This window comes from Sceloporus occidentalis, unplaced genomic scaffold, assembly GCF_023333645.1.
Source record: "Sceloporus occidentalis isolate IW3139 unplaced genomic scaffold, rSceOcc1.0.p SCAF_27, whole genome shotgun sequence".
In the NCBI taxonomy this organism is placed as follows: Eukaryota; Metazoa; Chordata; class Lepidosauria; order Squamata; family Phrynosomatidae; genus Sceloporus; species Sceloporus occidentalis.
The window spans coordinates 7,408,778-7,435,959 of NW_028317007.1; positions in this window are offsets into that span (position 1 = coordinate 7,408,778).

Consider the following 27,182-nt stretch of genomic DNA (forward strand, 5'->3'; position numbering starts at 1 on the left):
GTAGAATATCATGCATGAAAAGGGTTAAAATACCAGCATTTGAAATACCTTGGGGTGTCTAGTTTTCAAAAATATATGGTTTGATTGGGTAACTTGAAGTAGCTGGCTTCAAAGATGTTCCAAAGAGGAGATAGAGGCAGAATGACCAAATGCTAAAAGTCCGTGTTGAAAACCTGAATTACGCATGTCCCAAAAGTAGCTTTTTACCAGCCAAATAATCTGACAAACCTATGCATGTGGGGTATCACCATACTCTGAGATGTTGCTGAACACATATTGGGGTGTTGTTTGAAAGTGACACACACCAAGGCTAGAGTAATCCCCAATTGTCATCATTGCTATTTGTCTTTGTTTATATTTTTGAATGAGGTCATGTATGGAAATATTTTTTTCATTATCATGCAACCACTTTTTAAATTTTCATTGTACATATTTGTATAAAATTAAGTTTGCAAGGACATAACATGTCATGACTGACAAAGATTGAAAATGTCAAGCCAGCTTTTTTCCCTTTTTTTAGTCCTAAACCCTGGCATATACCAACGTATTTTACTATAAGAGAGGAATGGATTAGCAACTAGTTTGATGCTGAACTTAAATCTTTATTCATGAAAGAATTTTCATTGTCTTTAATCACTTCAAAAACTCAACTATTGAGTTTGACAGGCACTCATTAAAATTGGCCTCACAGGTATCTAAACGCAAACTATAGGTGTTAATGCATCAGTCTTTGCCATTCTTCATCAATATGATTGATACCCACAAACCATTTTCACACAGATTAATTTAAAAACAAGAGCTTAACTGCTGGGAAAAGTACATTTTGATATATGTGCTGTTTAAAAATAACAAGTATTGCTCTTTACTATGCAAAAACAGGTAGTGTCAGACATATTGAAAATTGCAAGGCAATGTCCCTTCAAATTAAGCATTGTGAAATACTTTGTAAACTGAATTTCTTGCTTTTAATTATTTTCTCATTTTTATTTATTTTGTGTGGATATTTCAGGTCTAGTAGTAAAACATAAAATATTTTGTATATATAACATATTAGGATCAATAAAAATATTTTTTCCTTCAAGGAAAAATGATTATAATCAAACATTTATAACGTTAACACATTTATACAAAAGAACAGAATAGCACAAACCTTTGCATTGCATGTCAAACATATACCTACCTGATCTTAGAAATAATCAAATTAACTGTGCATGAGAAAATCCATATGACAAAAATTGCCATATTTGGTTTTTGTTTGTAAATGTCTCTGGAAACTGGTGACTGGTTATCAGTGTCACTTCCAGCATTTCCATCTCTATACCTAACTTCCAGTTGTGTTCCCCACAAAGCTGTATATCTGATTTAGGTGAGTTATCTTGTACACTGTTGGTCTATCTTGACAAAAAAGTGGATATTTTGTTTGCAACAAGTCCCATCAGTGTGCTTCTCTTTTTATGTATATGTATAATTTTATTTTCTGTCTTTCAATAAATGTTTCCACATATTTAAAGGATAAAAAACTACCTTAACGTCCATGGTATAAGATACGTTTAAGTTACTCTGTCTCATGGCTTATCTTGATCATATATGCCATAATTTCTATATTTTGACATATGTTGAAATTGTGTAAATTTACCAATGGGCTGAATATTCTTACCTGTCATTTTCTTTCACAAGATATATAATATCTTGCTGGCACAGGACATCAACTGATATCCAGTCTGGCAATTACTGTCTTAAATGCAATCTCTATTTCAAGTTTTCTGGCATTAGAATTGCCCAGCTTGGGTAGCATGTCTAACAGTGTCAGCTATAGAGTGAATGCTACTGTTTTCACAGTTAACCTTGCCTGGCCTCATAATAGTCTAATTTTGTTAGAGCCCCACCATATATGATCTCTTGAATCCTTTAAAGAACACTCTTTCCAACATCTGTTAGTCATATTTAGATATAAATGGGTCAGCCTAGCTGCCACAAGGCATCATATCAGCTTAAATTTCCTGCATGTCACAAACAAAGGCCTGCTCCCTCATGATACATAGGACCCTTTACCAAGCTTCTAAAATGTGTTAAACTCTGTTCCCTACTGGAACCTGTATTGATATTTTCTGAGCACAGAACCACACAAAAGCAAGTCAAAGCAACTAGAGACAGCCTCCTTGAACTCCATAAACATTTAATACATCTTTTGGACTCTGTCTCCAGGGAGCATTTGTTGTACAAACCTCACATCCACTGTAGGCAGATTATTATTATTATATTTTTATTTATTAAGTGCCAACAAATTACACAGCACTGTACAATTAAAGTACCTGCCTGTAAGCTTCCCTGTAGCCTTATGGTAATCAGGAATGGTGGGCTTTTGAGGGCCCCACTCAAGAGCTTACAATCTAAAGGAATAGTATGGGTAACGGAAACAAAAGGAGGGGTGAAAAGAGGGAACAGTAGCTCTCTTGTAGCAGTAATTAGGGTTAAGTGGTTTCAGCATGGAAAAGAGGATGTATAAATAAAATCAACTGAGGGGTGGGCGGTAGGCTAGTGCTTGGCTTGAGATGGTAGTAAGCAGGCTTTGTGTTATGGTTTGTCAAGCTACAAGAAGATAAGGAGAGATAATTAAGAAAGAGAAATGTAGAAGTTGAAAGGGGAGAGGTTATGACTAGTCAGAGGTGGTGGGGGTTAGGACAAAGGAATGTGCAAATAGATAAATACCAAACTTTGGCAAATAAAAACTATGTTCCCAAAATACATATTGGGTACATATAAGGAAAGCATACAAAAATATACAAAATATGAATTAGGAAACTTGCTTGCAGGCCTGGCATATTGGTCATAATGAGTTTGAATACCCTTTCTATCATGCAAGAGCTTGACTTGAGATGGCAGTAAGCAGGCTATCTGTATGGTGCAGGAAAGCATTTCTATCTTGTAAGAGCTTGTCTTAAGATGGTAGTAAGCAGGCTGTTTGTTATGGTGCAGGGAAGCTCCCTTCTTCCTGAAGGCAGTGTTTTTCCACAGACTCTCCCCCCACACTGCAATACTCTTCCCACACATCGTCCCTTGCTGCATGCATACTATTTGTACATCACAGAGCTGCATTAATGCACCTTCTACCCCTCACTCCACACATATCTTTTCTTTGTTTTTTATGCTTAGCAGGATCCCTCCCACTCTTTAAAGGTTACTGCCTGTCCAGATGTAACACTGCAACAGTAATTAAGCTGACTACAAGTTCCCTGGCCTCTTAGCAAAATGTGTCTACTAATTGGTAGCTGCTCCAGTTCCCGGGGTAAAATATAGCTCAAAGGTAAGGACCATGTGAACCAAGTGACCAAGAATGACAAAACATGGTTGTCAGCATGCTTAACACAAGCATATTTTATTGGACAAAAACTAGAGCTTTATATGGATTAAAAAACAAATCCCCCACTGGTATCTCTTGCCAATTGTCATTAAGTACATGGGTCACAGTGACCAATCACTTCAAATTCATGATGAAGGACAATAACTAATAGTAATAGTACGTTTAGGAGAGATGTAGATATTTAAACAGGAACAGCTAATAACTACATAAAGGTACTGCAGGAATGTCACGTTTTTCAGGGAGGCAGACCCATTGATACAAGATGGCTGGACTGTAAGGCAAAGGAATGAGGAATGTTCACCCTCCAACTGTTTTCCCCCTCAGGTTGAGTCTTTGGGTTCAAGCGGCCAGACAGAGTAGTGCAAGGTCAAGCAAGCCAGGTTTGAGAATGCAGAGATACAGAATATCTGGAATCAGGCCAAAAGTCGATACCGCTAGCAATCAGGCAAAAACAACCAAGGTCAGAATTAGATCAAACCCATAAGCCACTGCTACTAGCAGCTAGACCAGACAAGGACAATGAGGATAAGAAGACGCAGCCTTTTATAGGACTGGGGAAAGACTGTCAGCTAAGGTAGTGGCAGATGAGCACAGTAACAGGTGAGCACATTCTGTGGTCATAGTCTTTTAAGAAGCACTACCACGGGAACAGCAGGTGACTGAAGTCTGCAAGGTGGTTAAAATCCAGGTAATCCAATTACAAGCATGTAATAGCCAGCTGCCTAAATATATTTTAGTACGTAGTAAGCCAAAAGCCTGGCCCAAAGACAAAGGCCTAGCGACTGGAAGATGCTTTATGTTGCATGATGACACAGGATGTAGGGCAGTGCACGTGAGGTTTGTGGGCAAACAATGTAACGCCACTTGAGGACTGGAGGGCATACTTTACAGCGTTTGGTGTCTGGCTAGCCTTGATGAATGGAGCTGTGAGTTGTGAGCACAAGGGTCTGATTGGTTTGAAGATTGTGTGGCAGAAGAGGAGAAGACTTCAAAGGAAGTGCCGGATCAGATTCTTCAGATAATCTTGTTTCCTTGTCTGAAATGTGCAATAACTCCTAGCCAATGGCTGGTCCTCTCGTCGGCCTCATAGCCTGTAACCTCCTGAGGTGGAATAACAGGAGACAAAGCGTCATTAACGCGATAGCTTACAATGCCAAAAAACGCACAGACTTAAGTAGAAAAGCGCACATCAGAATAGATACAATGTATTTTCATCCAATAGTGGTTCACAAACAGAAGAATTGATCCAAGTAATTTATACAATATAATCACAGATATAAAATAGAGATCTAAATAAAGAGCCCTACACGTTTCTTAGTAAATGAACCACTTCCTCTGGGGCATCTAACAGGAGAACTCAGATGAAGGGGGTTATAAAGCCCCATCAATTAATGTTATATTAAATCGGCAAATGGAATTGAATTAATTAAAACCTAATAGATATTAAAAAATATAATGAATACATCAATTTCAATATCTCATTGTACATAAATTAGATAGATAAAAGTCTCATAAATTACTAACTTATAACATTAAGACCATTGCTTTTAAGACATATTCAATCAAAATCTAATTAAATTATCAATAACTCATTAGTTAAGTTTCCACATCTAAATACCATCCAGTATAAATAGTCAAAAAATAAAATATTAGTTAAAATTTAAAATATATACTTTCATAATTAAATAAATAAGCGTAGATGAATAAATTGAATTTATGTCACCATATAAATAAAATTCAAATTATGTCAGCACAAAATATAAGTACAATACATCTAAAAATCTGTAAAAATCATTTTAGGAAAGCTTCATGTTTAAAATCTATTATAGGACCATTTTGGTTGCAGTGTTTTTAATAAAAAAATCCAAAATCCTTCTCATCGTTAAATTAGCACAAAAATCCCCTCCTCTCCAGTTTTTTTGTACCAATCCAATTGTCATTAAGTCTAAACTATTCGGCTCTGTATTATGCACTAATGTAAAATATTCAGATGAGCCATTGGTTATAAGTCCATTTTTATATTGTTGATGTGGTCCCACATCCTCTTTTTAAAATTTACCTTAGTTCTTCCAGTTCTCACACTTACACTTTCATTCTTGTTGTCTCTCTCTTTCAGGCTCTTTAAAGTTTCCCCTTTTCCTTGCTGACCACCTCCACTTCTGCCAACCACTTTCGCATCCACATCTTCTTCATCTTCTGTCTTTTAACTTCAGCTATCTTCCATCTTGGTACGTATCTACGTGGACATAATCTGGCAGAAACTTCCTCCAAAATGGCCTTCAATCGGGAAGAAGACATCACCAAAGACGCTACCTGTGTCAGAACTACATTGCTGGGCCAGACACAGCCCCCCCCCCAGAGAGTTGCAGTCTCATGGGCACTTGCCCACATTTAGCCTGGGCATTTGGGCTATGCTTCCTGCAGGTTGAAATGTACAAAGACTATCTGCTCACTCCATAGTCATTGTTTCCCTGCACCTTGAGTTAGTTTTTAAATTGTTCTAGTTAAGTCTTAATATTGTATGATGTAATTAAATTATGTACTGATGTGATTGAGCCCTTTTGTTCTGTTTAAAACCTGGCTGTTGTCTTGATGTTTCTGTGGATAAATATGCTATATTCTGTTCAATAAAATGTTCATTCTTGCGGTACTCAATTGAAGGTAGTTGTGTCTACTTATTGGGTAAACATAGCAGGGTTCCAATGTGTGCATGCTGACTGGTGCTGGAAGTGATTTGGGGGACAACAAGAGGATACATCTGGGTGATCTCTGGGAGAGACTACAGCTCTTTTGGAGAACCTGTTACACCGCCATTTTGCCCAGTTGCGTCCTTTGCCCTAACTTGAACTCACTTAGGGAAAGGTATCTCATCAAATTCAACATAATTTCATTGCTACTTTATAGCTAAACTGAGTAGAGATAAATACTATAGAGAGGACTATAGAAGATGTGGTTATTGAAATACCCTTGAGCAAGAATTTCATCATCTGCCATAAATTGAAACTATGGGACTTAGACGTAATTCCCATAATTAGATATACATCCAGGCAACACACACTAATTCTTATGTTAAGTTTTTGTTTGTATGTATATTTATACAGAACCACCTTTTATTATTCTTAATCCATAATTAAAAAATCTTATTCAGGAGATCTATAGGTGGATTTTCTGTTTTACATGCTTGTATTAATGAAGAATTCAATATTAAAACAAAAAGTAGGTGTTCCATGTGGATGTGGAAACATGAGGAAGCATCCAGCAGGTATGTTTATATCTTTCTTTTTTCCATTATTGTTTGTCTAATCCCTTTTCGTGTCTACCTCCTTCTTTGTGGGGTTCATGGCCTATTTGGTCCAATTGTTGTAACAGGCCCCATGCAATTCAGTTTAATGAATACCACCCCTTACAAAAGAATTACTGCAGCTCCACCTCCTTCCGGCTGCAGCGGAAGGAGACGTCAACCCGCTGCCCCAGCAATACAGCAGGAAATTGCAAGCACCGGTAAGTGTGTGTGTGTGTGTGTGTGTGTGTTAAATGGGGGCATAGGACATTTCTGGAATGCCTTATACCCCTATATGCCACTCTGGCACTTAGGGGGTTAAAAGGCATAATATGGGGCAGAGTGGCATATAGGGAGGTATAAGGCATTTCACGAAGCAGAGTGGCGTTAAGGGGGCATTTAATAGAGCACTCTGACTCCTGAAATGCCTTATACCTCCCTATATGCCACTCTGCCCCATAATATTTCTTTTAACCCCCTAAATGCCAGAGTGGCATATAGGGGTATAAGGCATTTCTGGAGGCCATATTGGTGTGGCAAGCCTGGGGGCAGATGTGCGTAACTGGGGGACAGGTTGGAAAATACAAGGAAAAAAAAAATATTTTTCTCAATCATAGCTTTTATTTAAAAAAATAGTTTACATGAATTAACATTTACTGGTAAAACTTTTTTCCTTTAGGGTCGTCTTATATTCAGGCTTTTTCTTTTTTTCCTAAGTTAATATTCAGATTTTGGGGGGTTGTCTTATAATCAGGGTCATCTTATAATCGAGCAAATACGGTACTTCAGAAAAACTGCAGTCATTTTTTCAGCTCCTGGAGCCCAGTGTGGAGGTGATAGAACTGTTGTGGCCCTCTATTTGGGCCTGTAAGATATTTCTGATGGTGGCACTGCTTGAGACACTGTATACTGTGGATATTGAATGCTTCCACACTGCAAGACCAGATCACAGGACTGCCCTGCATCAGGACAGTTGTGAGGTATGCATTTATTAAGTAATAAAGTCTTAAATACATATATGTTTGCCTTTGTATGCAGACATACTTTGTCAGGTGGGGAAAATTTGTATTATTTTTCACAGTGAGTGTTAATAAACTCCCATACTAATTCTATAAAGTAGCATGTGGCAAAATGACTAATGCTAACAGATGTGACAATTGACAAGCTAATGTATCAAATAAGCAAGTTAAAAAGGGAATCTTTAGACACTGGCGGAACATCTGTACGTGTAGTAAAGTCACAAGTGGTTTGTAGATTTTACCAATATACAATGATACATTGGTAGAAATGAATCATCCACACATTTGTTTAATTTGATTAATTAATTTGTTAATATAACTTTGGGTGAGATTATTATTATTATTATTATTATTATTATTATATTTTAGATGCATGATTATTTCAAGAGAGATGGAAGCAATGTGAACCCATTGATCATGTTTTCTGGCTTAAAGTGTAATGGAAGCAAACATTGCAAGATTCTTTCAATTAATTTTGAATGCACCCAATTTGTCTTCAGGTGTGACATATGCCATATATACGTCATAACTATTCTTTTATTAACCATCTGAATTGATGTTATAAGTAATCTATCTTTATTTTGACTTATACTTAACATAATATATTTATCATAATAAATGATAACATTAACTATACAGATTTTATGTTCTGTTAATAACTTCCAAGTTCATATTAGTGAAAGATAAGCATCATCTAATTTCCGAGTAACATTTTTTTTGGTACACTTAAACATTTAAGGGGTATGGATCCAAAAATTATATCTTGGTTGTACAACTCAGCCTTACTATCATCAGCAACCACTTGGCTTGGCTGCCATACTCCACTCAAATTACATTCAGTCAATACAATAACATAATAGTAAAAACATTTAAATTATCAATTGAAATAAGAAAACATTCAGTGAATGTCAAATGTTTTAGTTCAATAGGAAATTAAATGAAAACATTTTGAAGACTTTTAGGGTAGTTTTTATGTAATATGAAGCCTGTTTTGAGCCAGTTGTGAGTCAGTTGCACTTCACAGCTGACTGGTTAGCTCAGTGTTCAGTGTATACAGATTGGGTGTAACGTTCACCCTTCGCTGTATGGACTTGTTTAAACTTTGAGTTGCTCATTCCCGTTTCCAACCTCTAGTGGGCGCCCTTGCCACTCAGAACCACTCAGACTCATTATCAGGTCCAGCTGCAGTGTATTACCTGATCAAGACAGCCTTTATAAACCTGCCCAGCCCTACAGTCTGGGCCTTGACATTGATGTTTGAGGACTTCCTGCTTTGGTTCCTGCTTTGGTTCCTGCTTTGGTTCCTGCTTTGGTTCCTGCTTTGGTTCCTGCTTTGGTTCCTGCGTTGCGGCCAACGCCCCACTAGTGGACTCCCAAGTTGAGTGCCCTGCAAGTGGGCAACCTGCCGTGTGTGCCCCAACCCGAGGGCTTCCAGCCGTGTGTGCCCCAACCCGAGGGCTTCCAGCCGTGTGTGCCCCAACCCGAGGGCTTCCAGCCGTGTGTGCCCCAACCCGAGGGCTTCCAGCCGTGTGTGCCCCAACCCGAGGGCTTCCAGCCGTGTGTGCCCCAACCCGAGGGCTTCCTGCCGTGTGTGCCCCAACCCGAGGGCTTCCTGCCGTGTGTGCCCCAACCCGAGGGCTTCCTGCCGTGTGTGCCCCAACCCGAGGGCTTCCTGTCGTGTGTGCCCCAACCCGAGGGCTTCTATCAGACCTGCTCCCCCGGTTCGTTACAGAATGTCAAGGCCAATACAAGGAGTCAGCGGGGATACCTGCAGTACTGGAATTGTTGGCGGAATGTGTACTCCACCTATGCAAGTCAGTAAGGACTGTGTTGGAAGCTGATTGCGTGGACACAAAGACCAAGACCCAGACACTAAGTAAGAAGGCTGCTACAAAGAGCTGTAAGCGAGAGCCGCTCACCAAAAAAGAAAAACATAGAAGACAAGAGGACGACTTATGTTTTTACTGCGGAGAGACTGGCCACAGGATAATGTATTGTCCGCACAAACCAGTCAAACCGTCCGCAACTCACCTGGAGAAACCCCATGCCCCAGAACCTGCATATGACCCCAGCAACGTCACAAAGCAGGAGCATACCCTGTCGCATCCACAGACAGGTGATGCAGGGGTTAACCAGTCCTCAGCACCTGAGACTCCTACGCCCTCCATTGTGATGTCAGATGACCTCCAGACCTTGTCCGATGCCCCCGAGTGGTCTGATATGGACAGTGCGTCATCTGAGACAGATGTAACAGACACATCCATGGATATCAACCCCCCAGCTGTTTGTGCGGTAAGGAACACCACTCCTACCACTCACAGGAGTAGGAATAGGACACTCCAAACCGCACGACACTCCCTATGGGTTCCTAGCGACGTCCTTGCGTCAGATGGAAATATTGTACATAGAAAAGGGCTTCAACAGTACGAACAACGTCTCCGTGACCAAAGGTCCAGTAAGCGTTCCTCTTTTCCACCTGCAAACCAGCCCTGTCTTGGCACTATTCAACACAGATCGGAAGAGATCCGTGCACAGGGCGAGTACCTAACCCCTGGCGATTTCAGGAGTAGATGCAGGACAACAGAACCACTGCCATCAGATCTCGTAGGGACTTCCATATAGAAACGTGATATGTCGTGCAGGTCTGGAAGGGTTTGAGAAAGCACTACGTGCGAGAGAAGTCTCACCGCAGATGGTGAGACCACAGGTCTGTGAGCATCCGGAGGCTGCTCCTTGCGGTGGGGGTATGTAACGTTCACCCTTCGCTGTATGGACTTGTTTAAACTTTGAGTTGCTCACTCAGACCCACTCAGACTCATTATCAGGTCCAACTGCAGTGTATTACCTGATCAAGACAGCTTTTATAAACCTGCCCAGCCCTGCAGTCTGGGCCTTGACATTGACGTTTGAGGACTACCTGTTTGGTTCCTGATCTGTTCCTGATTTGCGGCCAGCGCCCCACTAGTGGACTCCCAAGTTGAGTGCCCTGCAAGTGGGCAACCTGCCGAGTGTGCCCTGCAAGTGGGCAACCTGCCGAGTGTGCCCTGCAAGTGGGCAACCTGCCGAGTGTGCCCTGCAAGTGGGCAACCTGCCGAGTGTGTCCTGCAACTCGGCTTCCAGCCGTGTGTGCCCTGCAAGTGGGCTTCCAGCCGTGTGTGTGCCCTGCAAGTGGGCTTCCAGTCGTGTGTGTGTGTGCCCTGCAAGAGGGCTTCCAGCCGTGTGTGCCCCAACCCGAGGGCTTCCTGCCAAGTGACTTTCCTTGTGTATTGTAAATATAAAACAAAATGGTGTTCATTTAAATATTAAATATACATGTTGTTGTAGACACTTTTGCCAACGTAGACAAGTCTTGTTAATGATTTCTTTCTCATCCTTAAGTAACGAGATAACATATGTTTACCTGTCTGGATGCTAGGAAGATATTTACTTTTGTGTAAATAAGAACTTTTTACCTTAGTCTATGTTTAATGTGGATTAGTTCTACCCACTATATGCTGATATGGTTTTGTAGCAATCCCCCTGAAATAGTATTTAAACCCGCTCGCAACAATGAATAAATTGAGAAGTGACTGAGAACGAACACCTTGTGTGTGTCTGAATTATTTACTTCTCCCAGATATCTGCGCTTGCCACTCTGAAGGTTCTGCAGATTTAGTCAAGAGCTCCCGGGAGGCTTTCGGCTCAAGAGAGGTGTCCCCCATAAGAGGAGGGGCGAAACATTTTCAGCTGGTGTCAGAAGTGGGATACAGACGCATCGGGTGAGTACGTGATATTTTGTCCGTATGACTCCCGGTGTCTGTATCTATTCTCAAATTATAGTTTTTTTCCTCTGAGCCGAAAGTATTGTGACAGTGAGTTAGAGTCTCACTGGTATATGCAGGGTTAGAGTCCCTGGCGTTGCGGGGTTAGAGTCCCTGGCGTTGCGGGGTTAGAGTCCCTATAAGGTTAAAGTATATTATAAGTATAAACAAATCTGCAGAACTGAACGAGGTCAATAACTAATGGTATTGATTTGCAGGATGAAAAGCTTATAACGTTTGCTTCTTTGCTTCCTTAACCTTTTTGCTTGCTGCAGCATTTTTTCTCGCTTTTTGTTTGTGTGTATTATTTGTTGTATTTTGTTATGGGTATGTTATTAAGTAAAGATATGAAAAGGGATGGGAACAAGGGCAAAAGTAAGACTGCCATAGTAACTAAATCTAATTTGTTGGTGGTGAAATGTAAATTTGATCCTCTAGTAGACACACCCCGAAGTTATGTTTTAAAATGTACAGAGGATTATTATGTTGTTCCATTCACTGATTTGCTGGCACAGTGGAGTAGGGCAATGAATTCTGATAGCCCTTTTCCTAATGAGGGTTCTTTTAAACTACAGCATATGATGTTAATGAGAGGATTGTGTTTAGGAGACCCTGCATGGACTGGTTATGGACCAGATCCTATTTGGGACATGGATTATATGTCCAAGTGTGCTTCTGTATGGCTCAAAATTTGTCCAATAGAATTTAAGCATAAGGAATCTGATCAACCTAAAAATGAGTGTACTGTATTTAATACTCCCAATAATGAGGTATTCCCACCCCCATACAAACAGTCCACTAATTTGTATCCAAGTTTAGACCCACAAATTCTTTCAGCAGTGGCTTATCATATGTCCCAAACACATGACCAAACACCCCCAGTGCCTATACCGACCCCAGTAATTCGTTCACCAGGAACACCCGTAATCATACAACCTATTCCATTAGTGCCCGAACCACAGGGTTCAGAAGCACCACAATCTGACTCTGATTCCTCAAAATCATTATTAGATGTAGATGTAAGTGTTGGTGGAGGGAAAATACCTGCCTTAGTCACCTCACAAGATACACCAGTTGCAACACATATAAGATCTAGACAAATGCCACAGTTAACTCCACAAGGCGTCGGGGACACATCAGTTTTTGGTACACTAGGCAAATATGCTCCAGACTCCCCAATATACCAAATGCCTTTTATGACTATTGGAAAGGATGTACTTATTCAGTCTGTTGATACTAAGATGCTTCAGGAATGGGCTAAAAGTTGTCCGGACCCCTACACTAATCCAGAGGGGGCCATTAAGTATATGAAGAGAGTAACTACTGGATATTTGTTTACTGGCAATGATATAAGATTCTGTCTTGACTGTTTAACAGGACATCAGGGGATAGAATGGGAACTTAAATGTCCCACATTGAGCAAAGATAATGACGCACCTAAGCCAGATGGTTCCTTCCAGTGGAACAGGCCTAATTTTGTAGAATTAATGTGGCAACAAATATCTAGATATTTTCATGAGCAGGGAAGGGCTAAGAAAAATGTGGGTTTGATTATGGCTATTAAGCAGAAGGATGACGAAACCGTTAGTAGTTTCTGTAAACGTTTTCAGCATGAGTGGACCACAGCCGCAGGCATGACTTTACCAAGAGACCCGGATGATGACTTAAATGCATTGTATGTGCAAAGTTTAATTAATGGTCTTCATCCTGTTAATAAACAAGTGGCCTGTATGACTGTTACAGGATGGCAGAAAATGACTCCTGTGTTGTTAGAAACAGAATTGACTACTAGAGAAGCTGCGGGAGCTTTTCCTGAAGGAAAGGATAAACAGAAAGTAGTAGAAAGTGTTATGTATGTTGACAGAGGGAGAGAGACTAATAGAGGCTGGCAAGGAATGACTCCCTATAGAGGAGAAAGGAATCAGTTAGGGGGGAGAATTAGAAGGCAAGGAATGTGTTTTAATTGTGGGAAGGAAGGACATTGGCGAAGAGACTGTAAGTCGCGACCAAGAGAGGTAACAGTTCACCAGGTAGCCACGCATGCCCCTGGCCCTACACTCACACAGGCACCAGGTCAGTACCAGTACAATATTCCCTGGCGTCAAGGTGTTGGTATTAAACCCCAATAGGGATGCCCGAGGACAACTGCCCTCGCCTGTCCTCTTTATTCTGTATCCCATGACTGGTATGAGACTCCCCTAATCACATTATATGTGAATGGCTGCCCCACACAATTTCTAGTTGATACGGGAGCCACTCGATCATGTCTCAATAAATTATCATATACAGGTCCAATGAAAGAGGCAGACGAGTCCTCCATGGGTATAGAGGGTGTTCTAACGTAATCTTATGTTACCCCAGTTTTGACTGTCCAGATATCCAAGGATAGCACAATGTGCTGGAAACATCCTTTTCGAGTTATTCCACAGTGTCCAGTGAAGGGATTTACTTGCTAAAATGGACATAACCATCCGAGTGACTGAGAAAGGTGGCATGACTATTGATTCACCCTACATGACGGACAATGCTGACAGAGAGGGCTATTTTGTCTCGTATGACATAGGTCGATTAACAGTGAGGAGTTTAAATATACCCAAAGCGTTACTGTACCAGCTCCAGTCTTTAACTAAATTTGCAGTTACCCACAGTGCTTATCAATGTTTACAGTTCATGTTATCTATTGAAAGTACCACTAATGACTCTGAGCTGGAAATGCATGACATGGACATGTCATATAGGGTTGTTATAGAGGGAATATGGATTATGCCCACCCGTGTATACATCTGCACGAGTAAAGGTGCTTTTCTATGGGCGATGGGTCAGCAATTAGTTTTTCAGGATAAATATCTGCCCTTAGATAGTCTGGGAGCTTGAATACAATCTGGTTTCTTTAGATACACTACCTCAGGTTATGGAGGGTGTTAACCCTAAAGTATGGGCTACCTCTAATACTGACCCCGGATTTATACATTGTATACCATATGAGGCTAACCTTAAACCTGGCACACACCCAGTTTACATCAAACAATACCCACTATCACGGGATAAAGAACAGGGTTTGGAGCCTATCATACAAGATCTTTTGCAGAAGGGAGTGATAGAGCCTACAGTGTCACCTTACAATACACCTGTCAACCCTATACCTAAACCAAATTCTACGCAATGGCGATTCACTCAGGATCTTCGTGCAGTGAATGTACTAGTACAACCTTTAGCTCCAGTAGTGCCAGACATTACTTCTATTATTACTGTCATACCAGCAAATGCTACACATTTTACTGTTATTGATCTAAACAGCGCATTCTTTAGCATACCGGTACACACGAACACAAGGCCTCTGTTTGCGTTCACGTATAAAGGGAGTCAGTATACGTGGACTAGATTACCACAAGGTTATTGTGACTCCCCTACCGCCTATTCCACAGTAGTCAGACAAACCCTGATGGCCTGGCGCCCGCCCCGTGGCTCTGTTTTGCTGCAATATGTGGACGATTTGTTGCTTTGCAGTACTACAGAATCTGATTGTATCACAGATACCAAAGACTTATTGAATTATCTTGCTGCTACAGGACATAAAGTCTCACCTCACAAGATTCAGATTGCACAGCAGTCTGTCAAGTACCTAGGATTCCTTCTTCGGCCAGGTGAAAGATTGTTGTCACCAGAACCGGTAAAAGTGATTGCCAATTACCCTAAACCGAAGACCAAAGCAGCCTTGCTTTCGTTCCTAGGGATAGTCACGTACTGTCGCCAATGGATCCCGAATTGTTCACACTGGGATAATATACTTCGACAAATGACATTACAAGCACAGCCAGATATGCTGCACTGGACTCCGCACGCTGAACAAGCTTTTAAGGAGCTCAAAACGGCTCTGTGTAATAGTCCAGCACTTGGACTGCCTAAGTATGAACTGCCTTTTCATCTGTTTACTAGCGAAACAGGAGTTGCGGTGGTGGCGGTGCTAGCACAGGAACATGGCTCGGGATACAGGCCGGTAGCGTATTTGTCAAAAAAAGTTACCAGAGATTGTGCAAGGTTTTCCGGCATGTTTAAGACAAGTGGCTACATGCGCAATGATGGTTGAGGCAGTACAACCTATTGTTCTTTCCCATGCTCTAATTTTACATACATCACACCAAGTTATACACGTGTTAAAGAATCTTACCACTCAACATATGACAGCGCAAAGACGAACAGGCTATGAGACTATTCTTACCTCTACTGACAATCTCACTATCAAATATCACTCACCACACACGGGCCCTGCCCAGGCCCTTAGTAAAATGTTGCTCTATAAAGCTGGGGATAATGACTTTGACCACGATTATTTGCAGAACATACAGACAGCCACATCAGTAAGGGCTGACTTGTCAAGTACACCCCTTAAGGAGGGGAATGTAGTGTTTGTGGATGGGTCATGCTACAAACCTGCAGATGGTGTGTATTTAACAGGATTTTCAGTTGTTTCACCCCCAGACAAGATATGGTGCTCAGGTGCACTACCTTTTGTATCTGCACAGGCCGCAGAACTTGTGGCCCTAACACAGGCGTGCAGAATATTTAAAGGACAGGATGTCACCATTTATACAGATTCCAGATATGCATTTGGAGTAGTACATGATTATGGTGTAATTTGGAAGAACAGAGGGTTTGTGAGTGCAGATGGAAAGGGAATTTCGCATGCAGACCTTGTTAATGATTTACTTGAAGCCCTGATGCTGCCCCGAAAAATAGCCGTGGTAAAATGTAAAGGTCATGCAGTAACTAATACGGAAGAAGCACAGGGTAATAATTTTGCAGATGAATGTGCAAAGCAAGCAGCACAACAACAGATAATGTTCCCTGACTATCACACGACGATAGACACGCAATTACAAATGGTTATGACATTTTTTACGCCAGACTATGACGTTAAAATCTTACAGAAAATAGCTGATCCACAGGATATACAATACTGGCAAGAACAAGGATTGACTCAAGATGATAAGGATTTGTGGAGAAAATAAAGTAGAATAGGTTTCCCTAAGACTGCCTGCCCCATATTAATATCACACTTTCACGGGTTTGGCCATAGAGGAAAAAAAGCAACACAAGAATCGATTGAAAAAGTTTTTGTAATAAGAGATTTATCTCAAGTAATAGAACAGCAATTATCTCGATGTCTTATATGTATTAGGAATAATACACAAGGCATTAGACCAGCTAAGCATGAACACTTGCCCCCACCTACAGGTCCTATGGAACAACTACAGATTGATTTTACACATATGCCCACGGCAGCAGGGAATTTAAAATACCTTTTGGTAATTGTGGATCAATTCAGTAAATGGGTGGAAGCGTTTCCTACCACCAATGAGAATGCAAAAACAGTAGCTACAATATTATGTAAAGAGATCATCCCACGATGGGGATGTCCACTACAGATAAACAGTGATCAAGGAACTCATTTTACCTCTAAGCTGATTCAAGAGATAGCTAAGCTTCTGGCCATAGACTGGAAATTTCATATCCCGTATCACCCGCAATCCTCTGGTCAGGTAGAATGCACTAATAGACCCAAAGACAAACTGCGCAAAGGTACAAATGGGACCTTTCATAGATGGCCTGACCATCTACCAGCCGTATTGGCTGAAATAAGAATGACCCCTAATAGCACCACTAAACTAGCACCTTATGAAGTGTTAATGGGGAGGCTGTTCCCAACACCCTGGGCTAATGGTAAGTATTGCCCAGTGGAGTCTGGGGACATAGGACAGATGCAGGAAGGTTATGTACAACATTTGATAGAGAAATTGAATAGTATCTATGGTGATGTTTCTCTGTCTCTTCCTTTACCTTCAGGTCAACCGACACACAGTTTCAAGCCTGGAGACAGAGTGGTCGTAAAGCAGTTGACGAAAGCCAACAAGTCTCTGGAGCCACCCTACGGAGAACCAACCACCATATTGGCTGTAACAAGAACTGCTGTCCTTACAGAAGAGTCACCATCATGGATCCATGCATTTTGAGTCAAAGGACTTCTACTATGACAGAAAGGGATAACAGACTCTCGAATTACGTCATCTGGACAATCAGTGGGACGGCTATCCTAATTGTGGCTATTGTTATGGCCACCCAGGTATTTGGCCTTACCACCCAGAGTGACATGAACAGCAATAATAACGCATTTCGAGTCAAGCGTGGATTGACCAAAAGTCCTTGGGAACACGAAAATGCCTTTATTGCTATGAAACGACAGATTTATCGTTTCTCTGGGAGAAATACTTCATGTTGGGTGTGTGGTTATGTGCCATATGAGCAAAAAAGTAGTTACCCATTTTTACCACTTCCCATTAATGAAACTCAATTGAGGTATCTAATCAACACTGACAGAGATTGGAATTTTACTAGTTATAATCAAGCAAAGGACATTTATAGGGAACCACAAGTAGTTCAATTAGCAGTTTCAACTAAGCAAGGAGCTATATGCTATCATAATGTGAGAGGAATAAATGTTACCTCTCAATGTCCTAATGCCACTGTGGTTTTTGAATTCAATTTAAAACTTCCTTTACTAAATATGTCCCAGGAAAAGGAAAATTACAATAGGAACCTCCAGCAAGATATGATAGATTATGATAATCTTTTACAGATCTACAGTAATCGAACGTATGACCAACCGTATGTACGCGATTGGTTAAAATTGAATATAAATTGTACTCAGTTTTGTACCACAGTTCAATTTAACACTACTAATCGAGTATTAAAGAGGATTTCTAATGGGCTCAGAGATTTGGGGGCACAAATCAATAATACCCTGTATACATGGTTTAATATGCAACGGTCATCTCTTTCTGTGTGGTTAGCAAATATATCATCATATCCTTCTAGAGCTTGTAGTTGTTATCAAGAGAAATTTGATATCAAAGAGCATAATGGGGGGTTATATTTCCCCACTACTATGACTCCTGGAGAAAACAGGCTAACAATTAATGACCCTCCTATATTGGCGTTACCTGCAGGATATTATTGGTTATGTGGAAAATGGGCCGTTAAAATAATACCAAATAATCATAGTCAACCTTGCTATTTAGGAGTGTTAGTCCCTGCGGTACAGATATATCAGAAACTACCTGAAGGGAGAATCCGTAATTATAGATCTGTATCAGAGACGGACAAGATCCAATTCTCCACAGCAGAACAAGTATTTTTGGCAATGTTCCCTATGGCTGGAGTAGGTGAACTAACCGTACAGTTTAACATACTAGTAGGTATAATTGATTCATTGTTTAATTTTACAGGAGACGCTATCCATAGACTGAACCAAGAACAAATCCAAATTAGGACAGTAGCTTCACAGAATCGATTAGCCCTAGATTATTTATTGGCTGCAAAAGGAGGGGTCTGCGCAATGATTAAGCAGACCTGTTGTACCCTAATAAAAGACAAGAGTAGTAGCATTGAACATGATTTGGAAGAAACAGGAGAAATCCAAGAGAGATTGAGACCCAAAAAATACCAATGGGATTTCTTTGGTATAGGCTCCTGGCTAGGAGATATAGGCAAGCAAATACTGTTAGGCTTCATTATAATTAGATGTATTTTCACAACTATTTATGCATTAGTTTCACTCATTAAATGTATGTGTTCAGCAATAGGGAAATCTCTGACTCCCAATAAGAATATTGACGAAATATACCTTTCAATAAGTGATAATCAGCAGGATTATAGTATGATACCTATTAAGGACCCAAAAGTTACATTTGAGGACATTATGCTTCAATACAATGATAGCGAGTAACGTTATCACGTTGTGATAAAAGGAGGGATTGTAAATATAAAATTTAAATGAACACCATTTTGTATTAAATATACATGTTGTAGACACTTTTGCCAACGTAGACAAGTCTTGTTAATGATTTCTTTCTCATCCTTAAGTAACGAGATAACATCATATGTTTACCTGTCTGGATGCTAGGAAGATATTTACTTTTGTGTAAATAAGAACTTTTTACCTTAGTCTATGTTTAATGTGGATTAGTTCTACCCACTATATGCTGATATGGTTTTGTAGCAATCCCCCTGAAATAGTATTTAAACCCGCTCGCAACAATGAATAAATTGAGAAGTGACTGAGAACGAACACCTTGTGTGTGTCTGAATTATTTACTTCTCCCAGATATCTGCGCTTGCCACTCTGAAGGTTCTGCAGATTTACTCAAGAGCTCCCGGGAGGCTTTCGGCTCAAGAGAGGTGTCCCCCATAAGAGGAGGGGCGAAACATTTTCATGTATATATATTGTTGTACCATCATCTACAATACAGCTTTTAATCCTGATCTTCTGTCTGTGGCTTATTTCCTGCGCCTGTCTGTAACAACCCCAGGCCATCATGCATCGTGGGGTACAGACAGAGCCCCTCGTATCCCCTGCACCTGGGCTCCTATCAGACCTGCTCCCCCGGTTCGTGACATTGGGAAAGGGACAATTTGTTTCATTCGGTAATTTTTTTTTGTCAATTCTCCGTTTATTAAAAAACATGCACAGCAGTAAACACAAAGGCGTTACAAACGCATGGTACAATGTGCAGAGTCACACAAGAAGCACGTAATATAAGTCAGAATGGATGATCCACGGATACATAATGCAAGATATAAGTTACACACGTATAGACCTGAAAGGATCAGTAGTTTACTACAATCCAGAGTCACGCACACATCAGTAGTTGCTCAAAAGGCACAGGAGAATAACAGAAGAAAAATACATAGCCCCAATAAAGACGTTACATTGTCTGGAGCGTCGAACGTCAAACAAGAAACAAACGAAACCAGGGTCTCACCGCACAAAAAGATCCGCAGAAAAATGTCTATTGTCATATTGCGCAGCCAGAACGAGCACGGAAAAAGAAAGAAAAAAAAGAACAAAAAAAAAAAAAGGGGGGGGGGGAAGAGAAATAGGAGCAACCTCAAACCCTATCGAAAGCGAAACCCGGGGATTCACGGAGGACCCCAGGGAGGGCGAGACCAGCGAGGTCATGGAGGCTGTGCACAACCAATGGCCATCCCACGCGACGAGGACATATAGGATGACCATGGGAACCATTTAAGGCCGTTCTTATACCCCCTCCCCCGAGAAGTCGCCACAAGGTCCTCCATCTGACACACGAAATTGACCCTAGAAATCCAAGCGGCGATAGGGGGGGGACCCGGCCTCTTCCAAAACCTAGGAATGACAGATTTCGCCGCTTGAATCAGGTGAATAGTGAGAGACCGTTTGAAAGACCCGAAGGAAACCTGAGTATGGAGGAGTAACAAGGACTGAGGGGACGCAACAAAATCCGGGTCGGACACCTCAGTGATCACCCTGACTACTGTCTCCCAGAACGGGCGAATATCCTTACACTCCCACCACAGGTGAAGAAAGGAGCCCTCCGCCTCCGCACACCTCCAACACAATGGAGAAACCTGAGGTAAGTAATGGTGAAGTTCCAGGGGCACCTTATACCAGCGAGACAATAGTTTGAAGGCGGTCTCCTGAACTTTAGAGGAGAGGACGCCCTTATGGGTAAGCATTAAAATTTTGTCCCAATCATCGTCAGCAAACTGGACGGAGAGGTCCCTCTCCCAGAGACTAAGGTAGAACGGTTTCGAAGTACAATGCGCGTCCACAACCAAAGCATACAGGTATGAGAGCAAGTGCGGTTGCTCTTTGGGGAGAACGCAGAGCCGCTCAAAGTCAGAGAGATCCCTGGTGAGCAAGGGATTAGGGAGAAGAGAGGTAAGAAAATGTTTCAAACGGTGATACAAAAACGCGGACCGAAAGGGGGGGGGAGCCAGGCCTACCAAAGCTGAAAGAGGTTTAAACTCAGCGCCCTGAAGGAAATGGTAAAATCTAACACGGTCCGTCGCTAGTCGAGGGAAAGAACCAGCCAGACTGCCACTGAGATCGGGAGGGAGAGTTGGGTTATGCGTGAGAGGGAAGAGGGGACATGGGACAGATGTGAGGAGGCGACGGCGTGAGAGACGACCCATGACTCGCAACGTGGCCAAAACCGTGGGATGTGAGTGCACCAGTAAGCGACGGAAACGGTCTGGCAACCATGGAACCGCCGAAATGTGATGGGCCAAAAACGAGTTCTCCAGAGGTATCCACAACTTCGGAGCCTCCAAGGACCACTCCACGACACGACGAAGGTGAGACGCCAACCAGTACCATTCCACATTAGGGACCCCCAAACCTCCCCGGAGCTTAGGCAGGACCATATGTAGAAAGGAAAGGCGAGGAGAACGGTCCCCCCAAATGAATTTACGGAACACCCTGTGGCAGGCCTTGAAGTACGCTTTGGGAAGAAAAATGGGCAAACACTGCAAGAGGTATAAGAACCTGGGAAGGATATTCATTTTAATCACCCCCATACGGCCGAACCAGGAGATATGAGGGACAGCCCACCTGCGAAGGTCGCCTTGCACAGAGGAAAGAAGGGGGTCAAAATTTAAGGATTTAAGCTGAGAGAGATCAGCCGGTATCCAGAGACCCAAATACTTTATGGCCTCATGTTGCCAGCGAAAGGGGAAGGATCTGGCCAGGGAATCCCGAAGGGACTGGGACAAATTAATTCCTAAAAGCTCCGATTTTTGCAAATTAATAACATAGTTAGAGAGGCCCGTGAAGACCTGGAGCTCCTCAATGATATGCGGGAGGGAAGTGGAGGGCTGCGTAACCAGGCAGAGCATGTCATCGGCATAAATGGCAAGCTTATGCGTATGATCAGCGATGCGGAGGCCGGAAATGTTAGCGTTACCCCGAAGTGCAGAAGCCAAGGGCTCCATTGCCAGGACGAAAAGCAACGGGGAGAGGGGGCAGCCCTGACGGGTACCATTATGGATGCGGAAACGGGAAGACAGAATACCATTCACTTTGACCTGAGCCGAGGGGTTGGAATACAGGGCGCCAACTAGATTGAAGAATTGACCCCGAAGCCCGATTGAGGACAACGTCTGGAACAGGAAGGGCCAGGCCACCCTGTCAAACGCCTTCTCGGCGTCCAGGGACAACAGGACCAACGGGGTGGAGTGATGTGTAGCGTGCGCAATCAAATTAAGCACCTTAATAGTGTTATCCCTGGCCTCCCTCCCCAGGACGAACCCAACCTGGTCCCTATGGACCAGGGCAGGAATATATGGGCCCAAACGTAGCGCCATCACTTTGGCCAAAAGTTTAAGGTCTGTGTTGATCAGGGATATGGGGCGATAATTGGAGCAATGATCCGCGCCCCTCCCAGGCTTGGGGATAACCACTATGTGAGCCAGATTCGACTGAGGATCAAGCAACTGACCCTCCGCCAAGCAATTGAAGAATTTGGTCATGTGAGGGCCCAGCACTGGAAAAAAACGACTATAATAACCAGTGGTAAGGCCATCTGGGCCCGGACTCTTGCCCTTCGAAGAGGACTTCAGAGCAAGGCCGATCTCGTCACTAGAAATCGGAGCATTCAGGGACTCAATGACGGAGTCCTCCAGTCGTTGGGGAAAATGTTTGGCCAGGTAATCCTGAATAGAAGGGCGAGAATGCGAATCGGAGGGAGCCGCGTGGGGTAAATTATAAAGAGCCGCATAAAACTCATGAAAACAGTGAGCAATCTCGGAAGACTCAAAGCAGAGGTCGCCCCCACCATTCCTAATCCTGGGAATATAGGAAGCAGAAGACTGCGCTCGAAGAGCCCGAGCCAGCAGCTTCCCAGGCTTATCACCCAACTCGTAAAAATGCTTCCTAGTCAGCAGGAAGGAGCGTTTAGTTCTGTCATCCAGGAGGGAGGCCAATTGAGAACGAAGAGTATGGAGTTGGGGAAGAAGGACAGAGGACAGGGAGGCCTTATGGGCCTGCTCCAATCTGTAAATCTGCGTAGTAAGCGACAAAACCTCAGCCCGCCGAAGCTTCTTAAGGGTGGCCCCCAACTGAATGAGGTGACCCCTCATAACGGCCTTATGGGCCTCCCATATGGTAGGAAAGGGAATGTCATCCGTAACATTATCGGCAAAATAGTGTGTGAGATGATCGGAGAGATCCGATAAGTGAGTGGGATTATCCAAGAGATTTTCATTCAGTCTCCAGGTCCAGGGTTTAAGGCGCGACCGAGACAGCGAGATCGTGACATGAATCGGCGCATGGTCGCTAAAGGAGCTAACGTCAATGCAAGACGAGCGAAGGTGCAAAAGGTGGTGGTGCGAGAGAAACAACATATCAATGCGTGTATACCTGTTGTGGGGAGGCGAAAAAAAGGTGTAATCCCTATCAGAGGGATGTTGGGACCTCCAAACATCTACCAACTGATTTAAGTGGAGAGCGCGTTTAACCTTCTTGATATGTCGAAAAGGGATGTGAGAAACACGGGCAGAGGAGTCCTGGAGGGGGTCTAGAATCATATTAAAATCTCCCCCAAACAGGGACAGGCCCTCCTGAAAATCACCAAATCTCGCTAAGATGCCACACAGGAAGGCTGGTTGGTTGCGATTCGGCGAATATATGTTGGCTAACGTGACCTTCTGATTACCAATAAAACCTTTTACAAAAAGGGCCCTACCCTCCGAATCCCTCCACACATCCAGAAGCTGGAAGGAGAGAAGTTTGTGAATAACAATGGCCACTCCCTTAGTTTTAGAATCGAGCGAACTAGAGAAGAAAACCTGAGCAAAACGCCGATCTGTAAGTTTAAATTCTCTAGAAGCTATAAAATGGGTCTCTTGAAGGAATGCAGTATGAGAGCGAAAGGAGTGTAGTGTGTGTAATAATTTGGACCTTTGCTGCGGCTTATTAAGACCCCTCACATTAAGAGAGGTGATTTTAATGCAATCAGGGATAGACATCGGAACTAGACATTAAAAGAGACATAATGCAATGTAAGACTACCTGGCGGCGAAAAGCCAAAAGAAAAAAACAAACTAAACCATAAAAAATCAAACAAGAACAGTAAGAGCCCAAGGAATGCCCGTGGAAAGCAACCCAGGACTCCGGATGCCTAGGCATCAAATAGTGAGCCCAAAGACCTAACAGTAGGTCGTAAACCAATACTCCAACTCCCAAAGGGAGGGAAGTAGGTCGGCTCCGAGGGGGGAACAAGAGGGTAACCAGTAAAACATCCAACATGGAAGAGTCTGGTGGCGCCACCCGGCCCATATGAACCGCATGGGTGCGGGCAGGGACTCCTTTGGACAATAGAAAGGGCCACCTACACAAGTACCCCCATGAAGGGACACACGACAAAAAACAAAATAAATCACAAATGAAAATAAAAAAAAAAATAAAAATAAAAAATTAATAAATATAAAAAAAAAAAAAAAAAAAAAAGGGGGGGGGGGGAAGTGGTGGGCGATGGGGCAGAGACTTAAACCACTACCCCCCTCGGACTCCCGAGGCCAGGGATCTGAGGCGTGCCACCCGTATCAACGGCAAGGAATAGGAGGACAAGGACCACCGGTCTACAAGCGAGGGAAGGGGGAGAGCACAATACGATATGGTACATAAAAACAACAGAACGGCGCATAATAAAAGTAAAAAAAAAAAACAAAAAAAAAATAAAAAAATAAAAAACCCCAAAACAAAACGCTAGCGGAGCCATGACAATGTGCCGTCAGAACGAAGGACCCCCATCCCCACCCTCCCGGAACCTGAGCGTCGTAGCGATGTCGAATGAAGCCGAGAGTCCGGAAACGACAGCGGAGGAGGAAGCACTGAGGGCCAGTCAGGAGATCTGCCGCATGAACATTGCCCAAGCAGGACCGCCGAAGACGAGAGGCCAGGACACAGAAGGCGAGCGTCAGCGACTCCAGCAGGTGAAGCAAAGTCCAGGAGGGTAGAGCGTCCCACAATAAGGTATAAAAAAAAAAATAACAAAAATTAAAAAAGAAATAAAGGCGAAAATAAAGGCAAACATACGAGTTTAGTCAGTGTGTGTGTCCCGAGCTCGCACAACCTCTCCGCCGTGGTGTCTCTTCTTACGCTGCGGGCGAGGAGACCAAACCCTAGACGGATCCGACAGACTCGCCGGCTGGTGGAAGGAGTAATCCCACGCAGGAATGTCGCACGATGGCAGGCCAAGCGATTCCGTAAAACGGGGTACATCTTCCGGTTGCCGTATGATATGGGCACTGCCACCTCGCCGAACAATGAGGGCAAAGGGAAAGCCCCATTGGTATGGGATATTCGCCTCACGGAGAGCCCGGGTAATCGGCTGGAGCAAACGACGGTTTTGAAGGGTCGCCGGAGACAAATCCTGAAATACCGCAACAGGACAGGAATCCCAGGTGAAGGTAGGTCGAGATCGAAAGGCCCGCACAATGTCTTCCTTGAGAGGGTAATCTTGAATGCGGCAAATTACATCCCTCGGAGGGAGAGAGCCGGAAGGCTTTTGACGCAGGGCCCTATGGACCCTGTCGAACCGAACAGGAGTGTCAGCCTCTCTGTTGAGAACTTTATTGAAGATTGCCGTAAGCGTGGCAGGTAGGTCATCGTGGAGGACCGATTCCGGCAGGCCGCGAACCCTAAGATTATTGCGCCTGCTTCTGTTGTCGAGGTCATCAATCCGCCTCGTGAGCTGTTGTATGACAATCGATTGCTCGCGAAGTTGAGCAGATAACGAGTCCACCGTCGCGAAAACACGAGGTTGATCCCCCTCCAGGGCCGCAACCCTGTCACCTACATGACGGATGTCCGCTTGTATGGCGGTTAAACTGGAGCGAATGCCTTGGGTAGCGCGATCCACGATGTCGGCAATATCTTGCTTAGTAGGCAGCAGATCAAACTTGTCCTGCCAAGCGGGAGGAGTGGGGTCAGGAGAAGGTCGTCGAGCGACCGAGGCAGCCTCATCTGCGACATCACTCTCCACGCTGGCCGTAGAAGATGGCGGCCTAGCACAGGAGTCGCGGGAGTCCTGATCAGGCGGAGGACGAAAGAAGGGGCGCAACGAGGTAAGCGACCCCTTGTCTTTAGACCCCGAGGGTTTTGGGGTGCCAGTAACCCTGCCGTGCTTGCCCATGGCGGCCAAGGAGCGTTAAAAATAGCTAAAGATGGGCCAGGTGCGCCGGAGCTCCAGAATCAAGCGGCCATGCTGGTAGCCGGTCAGCCACGCCCTATCAGGGGAAGCTTTAACCTTATGAGTGCCAGAAAGATATATTCAGGATTGCACATCCTTTTAATACATAAATAAATACAAGTGCACTTTGTTATACAAACAATTGCGCACATAATGATACCTCACTTTAACTTATATGATTGCAATTGTCCTATTTAAATGAACATTTTTTCTCTTTGAAAACACCCCTCCCCCCTGTGCAGCTGTCATCTTTTCTGCCTCCCAGTTACTTGGATTGCAGGAGATGCATTCAGCCAAACTCATCTCCTGCTTATGAGTGAGCCCATGCAATGCTCATTGCTAGTCAGCCCCAGGGTTGGCTTGCTTAAGAGTTTCAGGGGACCACCTCCTACATGCATGAAATCATTGGAAGCACTTTCCTGCCGGTGTTTAGCTACTTCAAGCTGCCAAATCTGGCATGATAATTAGACACTGGATGGCATGGTGCACTCCTCTAAAACCACATTTTCAAGTATAGAGTGCATATTAAAATACTTACAACTTACTTTAATATGCACTATTCCCTTGAATGCTTCTTTCGCACAGTGTTAGCTGAGCCACCACTGGAGCTGAATGGATTTGAGTATATCATCCGAACACATCTCCTGCACATCT